The sequence below is a fragment of the Choristoneura fumiferana genome, chromosome Z (assembly GCF_025370935.1).
Source record: "Choristoneura fumiferana chromosome Z, NRCan_CFum_1, whole genome shotgun sequence".
Taxonomy (NCBI): domain Eukaryota; kingdom Metazoa; phylum Arthropoda; class Insecta; order Lepidoptera; family Tortricidae; genus Choristoneura; species Choristoneura fumiferana.
In genome coordinates, this window is record NC_133472.1 from 22,830,781 (window position 1) to 22,838,851 (window position 8,071).

Sequence of the window (8,071 nt, forward strand, 5' to 3'; positions counted from 1 at the left end):
TATGTTTTATTGAAACACTATATTTACCAACTGGCAATTGTAAAATAGTTCTAAACAGTTTACAATTAAAAAAAATATATTTTTATAGTCGGTTTTATTGTCTATCCGTACTTACGTAATCAACTAAAGTAAAAATCTGGTGTTTTAAGAATAAGCGTATCGAAAATCAAGTACATACAATCAGCATCTTGTGTGTTGGGAATAAAATAAACTGGCAATCTGGTATTTAGAGTATCTGGTAGATTAACAAACTAGGTGTTTCAAGTACGTCGTGTTTTGCGAGCCTGGTGTTTTCAAAATCTGGTATTATGGCAATTCGGTTTTAAATGGAACACGAGTACACGTTGTTTTGGCAATCCGGTATTAAAATAAACGCAGTCGGGTAAATTGACAATCTTGTTTTTTGCAATTCTGGTATTTAGGGAACGAGCGGTTAATTTCAACTTGATACCTCCACGCGCCCGAGACAAAGGTCCTGACAGACAGACGGGCAACAAAGTGATCCTTATAGGATAACCAGTAGTTAAAGTACGGTAGAGAATAAAATGTCCAAATAATGGTTTAACCCTTTTCTAGGATAGTGACCTTCAAACTCATTTTTTCGGCATAGTTTACATATATATCCGTGCAAAATTACAGCTTTCTAGCACTGATAGTTCCTAAGCAAAGCCGCGGGCGGACAGACAGTCAGACGGACAGACAGACATGGCGAAACTATAAGGGTTCTGATTTTGCCATTTTGGCTCCGGAACCCTAAAAATGACCATGTGCGGGTAGTTCGTGATACGAGTGCCGGTACTATTAGTGATCAAGTGTGGGTAGTTCGAAGGACTCGCGCTGCTAGGCAGACTTGACACCCCACACTTCAGTCTACTCGTGACCACGACCACTGCAATGTTGCCGAAACGTCGAGGTAAATATTACTCGTGTGTGTTAGCGTGATAAGTCCCGTTGGTGGTGTTTTGACTATAAATAACGAACTTTCCTATAGTATTCAAATTCAAATATGTTTATTGCCAGAACATATTTAATACAAAAGGTCTTATATATCTTAATACTCGATATCATTAATCTGCCCCTTTCTTTTGTCAAAGTGACTCTTTAAGAGCTTAATCCTAAAATAGGCTACAAGCACGAGCAATATATTTTAATTTAACTCGTTCGCAGTGACATGCTCCTCTTAATTAACTCAGAAGCGGCAACTTTATTACCTATTCGGTTTATTCTATCCGTGTGTAAAAGGCCTGACGTGTGGGCGTGCAGGCGGTATCATCGGCTTATATAGACAAGCTGAAGGTACATGTATTTGAGCTGTCAACCAGTAGTTAAAGTACGGTAGAGAATAAAATGTTTAAATAATGGTTTAACCCTTTTCTAGGCATAGTGACCTTGCTAAATTTACAATGTGGTACAAAATCAATTGAAGTTGTTAAAAATATTATTCGTTTTAAAATTAATACCCGGACCAATTTTTTTGATTTTTGTTTTGCCTTCGGCACAGGAATAAGATAGTGTGTGTTAAGAACATTGGAAAATTGACGAAGAAATAAAATAAAAGAAAAAACATTTTCCCATACAAAATGTTCATGGGTTTCGCAACTGTCTGTTATAATCAAGGAGCGGAATTTCACATAGCAAAAATCAAACGTCAAAGGAACTGAACATAAGTTTTATCGACTATCGATAAATATTTCAGTAATTAATAAAACAGGAAATAGTAGGTACTTTTACAATAGCGCTTTTTAAGTAAGTTACAATTAAAATATAAAGAGCTTGAGCTGCTTTAAATTAACTTTACATTTAGAGCAGTATATCGTTGAAGAATCTTCATTGTAAATAAGTAAGGTATGTTTTTTATTCCATTTGTCAATGGTTTTCCTTTTAGGATTAACCATTTTTAATAACACGGGAATGACTAAGAAAAACTCAAGCGACATAAATGTCATAATATGTGACGTTGACGCGATTTATTTTATTTTAATATGGAGATGAAAGTCGCTTATCAAAGAGGTCAAATGTTACAGAATATTGTTACAAGGAGATAACAAGAAGAGTCGATTCGATAACATCGATAACTGGAATAGTCGATAAAATTAATGTTCAATGCCATTGATGTTTGATTTTTGCTATGAGAAATTCCGCTCCTTGGTTATAATATAGACCACATCCCCACACACTTACAATAACTTAGTTATTTTATTTGCCTAGAAAAATATTCACTTCAAATAATAGATATTATTATGGCAAAACAACGTTGGTTGATGGTTTGGAATTGGAAACGTAATGAGGGCTATCGCGTATGAATTCGCCACTAGAGGCGCTAGTGTAGCGTGAGGTCTCCGAAATGTCAAATCTCATAGTTTTTGGGTGAGCTACGCAGGTTTATTTATAATTAGAATAATTTTATGAATATTTTGCAATATCTGAAATTAATTATGGCAAATATGCGTTCCGGTGCAATGAATGTCTGTGTTTTGAGACAGTTTTGTCTTTCGGAAACCTTTGTCCTCCCTTTTTTCCGAAAAAACGGGGACTATACAACACTGTCGCATGCTCGATATTTTTATGGTACGGTTTTAAGGTGTATTAAATATGATTTTAATCTAAACTTTGTTTTCACGCCCGTAATAACAGACTTTGAAAGCCATACTTAAAAACCTCACGCAAAAGTGCGCCATCTAGTGAGACAAAAAACGATAGCCCTCATTGGACCCGCTAGATGGCGCTGTTGTAGGTATGTTATCATAATTTTAATGTAGTTTTTTTCGGGCAGGACGACGTCTGTTAGTTAAACCTGAAAATACTATTCAACGTAAAATACTCAAACCTGTAGTAAATTTTATGGGTTCATATCGACTCTCACAATAGTGTTAGGGGCTGTTTCACCACCCATTGATTAGCGTTAACCGCCGGTTAAATGTGATGCCTTCTCCGTCTACTCGAACAAAACAATAGAGACGGCATCACACCTAACCGCCAGTTAACACTAATCAATGGATGGTGAAACAGCCCCTTAATGTAATAAATAAAAATGTAATGTTTATCGAAAATACAAACTGAAACATAAAAGCACAGAAAAACCAGAAAAATAGACCAGCGCTGGGAATCGAACCCAGGTCCTCGGCATTTCGTGCCACGTGCTATACCGCTACACCTCCACTCGACAGGGGTACAGACACGAATATCTCCTATGCACCATATATCTCAGCTTGTTTGATTCTTAATTAGTTACTTAAGCAGCGACACTAGCGACATTTATACTGTAGCCCTCATCGAGAAACTTTCAGCATTCCATTGGAACTAACCGCTCACCCGGATAAGAGATGTCGTTATTAAGCAATCAAATTAAGATTGGTAATGGATCTTAATATATTCGAGTCTGTACCCCTGTCCAGTGGTGGTGTAGCGGTATAGCACGTGCTACGGAATGCCGAGGACCTGGGTTCGATTCCCAGCGCTGGTCTATTTTTCTGGTTTTTCTGTGCATCTATGTTTCAGTTTGTATTTTTGTTTTGTTTTTTGTTTTGGGATGACCGTAAAAGTAACAAAATTTGGAGTTGAAATAAAATTATACAAAAGGACTCCAAAAATTAATATTAATGTAATGTTTGTCATAAACTCTTTTTCCTCTTAATACCTTAATTGTCCACAATTGTTATAAAACAAACCTAACCTAACCTGTCCTATAGAGTTCTACAAGATAACCATTTAATAATTGTAAAAAATATGGTTATGACGGGGAAAAATATGAATAGCAAAAAGTTATGACAAACATTACATTATGATTTGCAAGAATTATAGTAGATGCGCACTTTTGAATCTTTCACATCAGCCGCAATACGTGGGTGCGGCCTACATATGCCTCTGAGAATGTGGTTTAAAACGAATAACATTTCATTGATGAGTCGCATAATCTACTGAGAGATAATCTACCTATGAGAACACGAAAAAACGGGAGAGGCAAAGAATACATTGGTTGTGGATTAGGAATATAATAACACCCGATTGTATTATTCTATTCCTCGTTTTGTTAGTTCTGTGAGCACCAACAGGCTATACAAAAATAAGGGTATAAGATTACTTACAAAAGAGTAGTATAAGTATTGTAGTATATGCCTAAGAAAACACATACCAAAATAATTAGTTTTCAGTAGTGATAAGCTATTTAAGCTTATTTGACGTCGTTAAACTTTACAATGCATCCGCAGAGGTAGCTAAAAGTTCACGTTTAGAAATTTCGTTTATCTCGCGGTTTGAGAGGCACGGTTGAATAATACTACACAAAGCCAAGTTAATAAAAGTAAAAGAGGCCTTATTACGTACAGCATAGGGCAGTTATTGAGAGTTGGTGTTGTAAAATGATATATGGTGCAAAGATGGTGATCGTTAATAAATTTTGTCAAACTTTTAATGGCTTCTGCCTCTGTTGGATTTTTTATAATTTTTCCCACAAAAACTTTCATCTTCTACAAGTCCGGCCCTTTTATTGGACGTTATAATAACAAGTGTAGTAATTTGTAAGAGAAAAATAATGTTGCCAAATTTGAAATACCTTTATGGCAATAAAAAAAACTGCATAAGGTTTGCTCTCAAAATTTTGTTGTTAATTATTTTTGATAAATTAGACCTACACTACCTATTTATTGTTATTAGGTACTCGTACGATGGAGATTTGGAGCACATATTCGGCAAACTGCTTCTTCGGCATCTCTCCTTTTATGGTACCGAACATATTAAACTTACTGTTTCTTAGTCATCATGTATTACAGTCAAACTGCTTTACAGGTTATTTGATTAAGACAAACTGTTTCTTAGCCTATTTTACACATTTCAGACAAACTGTTTCATTGGCTTCTTTCTTTTAGGATAAACAGCTTTTTTAGGCAAATCTCATGTTAGGTACAACGCCTTCATAGACATATCGCTTAATTCGATCAAAAAGGGCTTATAAGCATGCATATTAAATATAACATACACACAACACAACACACACACACACACACCACACACACACTCAAACATCACGCCTGTATTCCCAAATGGGGTAGGCAGAGCACACGAAACGTTACCGCTTCGAAGCCATTTTTAGCAATTTTAGGTTCTAAGTTTGACAAAAACGGTACAATAGCGACAGGTTGCTAGCCTGTCGCCTACGGAATACCTTAACCTATATGCTCAGTCGCCTCTTACGACATCCACGGAAGAAATGGAGAGGTGTAATTTTAACCCGACACCATATTTACATATGCATTTATATATTTTACATATTTACATTTACATATTTTTCATTTACGTATTTTACATATTTTTATTTTGTTTTCGAGTACAATTAAACTAAAAGTCATTAGAAATAAATTGGTTCGTTTTGATCAGTTTCTTCTAGGTTTCTTCTACTTTATTTATTTTTATAATATATACATTAGAATATAATTATAATATATGCATGAATTTAAACAACTATCACTATTTATAGTGAGTAAGCTGCAGTGCAGTTCAAACCACTTTTCAAAAATCCGCAAACGTTTCTATATTCTTTTTTACAATTGTAAAATAATATTTCTAGTAAATTTTCTGAAGCTGGCGATGTTATCGTCATTATTATTATAGTTCAATTTATTATATGTGTGTTCCACCCCTTAATTTCAATAAAAATGTTTCCTAACTCCTTACCTTTACGTGGACTTGTAAATATTACTCTTTTTAAATGTTCAAATACTGCATCAAATGTAAGTAAGATGGATGGCAATTGAACATTGTTTTTTTGGCGATGCCCATAAGAAAAGTATTCAATATCAAAGTAAGTAAGTATTTAAATCTTTGACTTTCTTGGAAGCACTGTATAAAGACAAACTTTATGCTACACCAGCTTTAAAACATTGTCAGCATTGTTATTACCAATTTTACTACTTACCTACTTTAATACCTACTTAAGCAGCGTCTTGCAAGGGTGGGGCTCGGAGGCGTTTCAACTACCATTTCGCGTGTGATACGAAAATAGACTAATAATTATGTCCATCAACTAAAAATCCATATCACCACCACCACTACTTTTTGATTCTATAATCCTCGAATTTTGTTTCTAATGACCCCTGCAGTCCTTCCTATTCACCAACGGTGCGTTCCTATTGACCCCACTTGCTCAAAAATATTATTCCTTTGTCTTTATATATCTCCATTAAAAAAATAAACCTGTTGCAAAATTTACTTGTAGTTAATAAAACAGCTTCCCCGATAAATGTAGCCCACTTATACTTCTTGCACTCCATTTTTTGGTCTAAAACACACTTTTTAATAGTTTTTTCTAAGAGTAACTTTTCGGGTCTACCAAATCTTAACTTCAAACGGCTTTTTTGGGAATGTAGAATCAACTGCACGTCAAAACAGTGTTGTCATTGCAGAAATAAGCTTATTTAGTAGAAATCACAAAAAGTAATTTCCGAGAAAATTTAAGGCAAAACTTATTCCTGGTTTGGTCCCTATTCACCTCGTGATTCCTATACACCCGGTTGAGGGTAAGTACTCAAAAAACAACTCTGTGATCCAAAAGTATTTTTTTTAATAAAACTTTACGTAATCACTTCTAATCTATCTCTGCCTCCTCAAAGAACACTGGCAAACTTTTGCAAATCTTCCTCCACTGTACAAAGCTCAAATTTGAAACGACACAAGTTTTTGAATTCATGACATTTAAGTTCAAGATGGCAGTCCTAATTGGCATGAGTTATCATGAAACAAAGCTCTTTCATTGAAGATCATGACTTCAAAATTACAGTTACAAACTTGCATCCTTTGATAACAGAGTTAATATGGACTTTAACGATCCTTAGCTAAGTCAAAAACTGACAGCGGGTTATGCTGAGCGCTTAAAACAATCGGCCAAATGCTGAGCTATGTTGATGCAGTGAGTCGTCGGGAGGGGTAAAGGCAATATTAGAATTGCTCCCGTTGTAAAAAGCAAATGAAATTTGATTTAAAAAATTCTCGTAGGAGTAAAGTTAAATCCAAGATCAGATTAAGTACCTATAATGATTTTGGACGCGAAATTCTGATACCGGCCGGCAACATTAAAATCACGTTTTTGATTTCATCGCTTCCCGTTCGCGTCCGCTTCGCGTTCCCTTCCAAAAATGCACTATTTTCACCGTTAGCCTGGTTTGTAGACTTGACTGTGACTTCATGTCTTATTTTTATTCATGGTTTTATTAGTAAAAGTCACTAATAATAGCTGCACATATTTACAAGCTTTTTTTTTTAAAAAATTACCCATCCCGTGGACTTTGGGAATATCAATACATGGTGTTTGACAGATGTATGGGCATACGTATACAGGGGGTCATAAGCCATAATATCACATGTCCTAATAGTCTAAATCCCTAATATGTTTTGTACTTAGTATATTAAATATAGTAAGATATAAAACTTACGAGTTATATTATTAAAATCCATAATATTAAATGCCATAACGGAGTACTTGTTGGCAAACAGCGACTTGCGAGCCAGAAAAGTAGATTAGGTTTGAACTGAGACCCCAACAGTGACGAACCGGTACCAGAAAAGTATGTTAGGTTAGGTTAAAACTGCGACTCCTACAGAAACGAACCGCAGTCAGAAAAGTAGGTTAGGTTAGGTTAGGTTAGAACTGCGACCCGTACAGAAACGAACAACAGCCAGAAAAGTAGGTTAGGTTAGAATTGCGACCCCTACAAAAACGAACAGCAGTCAGAAAAGTATTTTATTTAGAATTATTCATAAAAAGTGACTAATTTTTTAGTGTATTATAATGGTAGGGCAAAAATGAATGACAACAACTATAATTGCCTTGAGAAAGATCTCTCAATTAAAAAAACTAAGTTCAAACCAGTGTAGTACAAAAGTTGTTATGTCAACCAACATTAGGACATGTGACTATTAGATCATATTATGATAATTAATACTTACGAAATTAGTGAAAATAAGCATTAGGATATTCAATATTAGAACAAAAATATTACGGCAGGTCCGCCCGGATTGCTACCACCATCTTGCTCGCTAATCCTGCCGTGAAGCAGCAGTGCTTGCACTGTGCACTGTT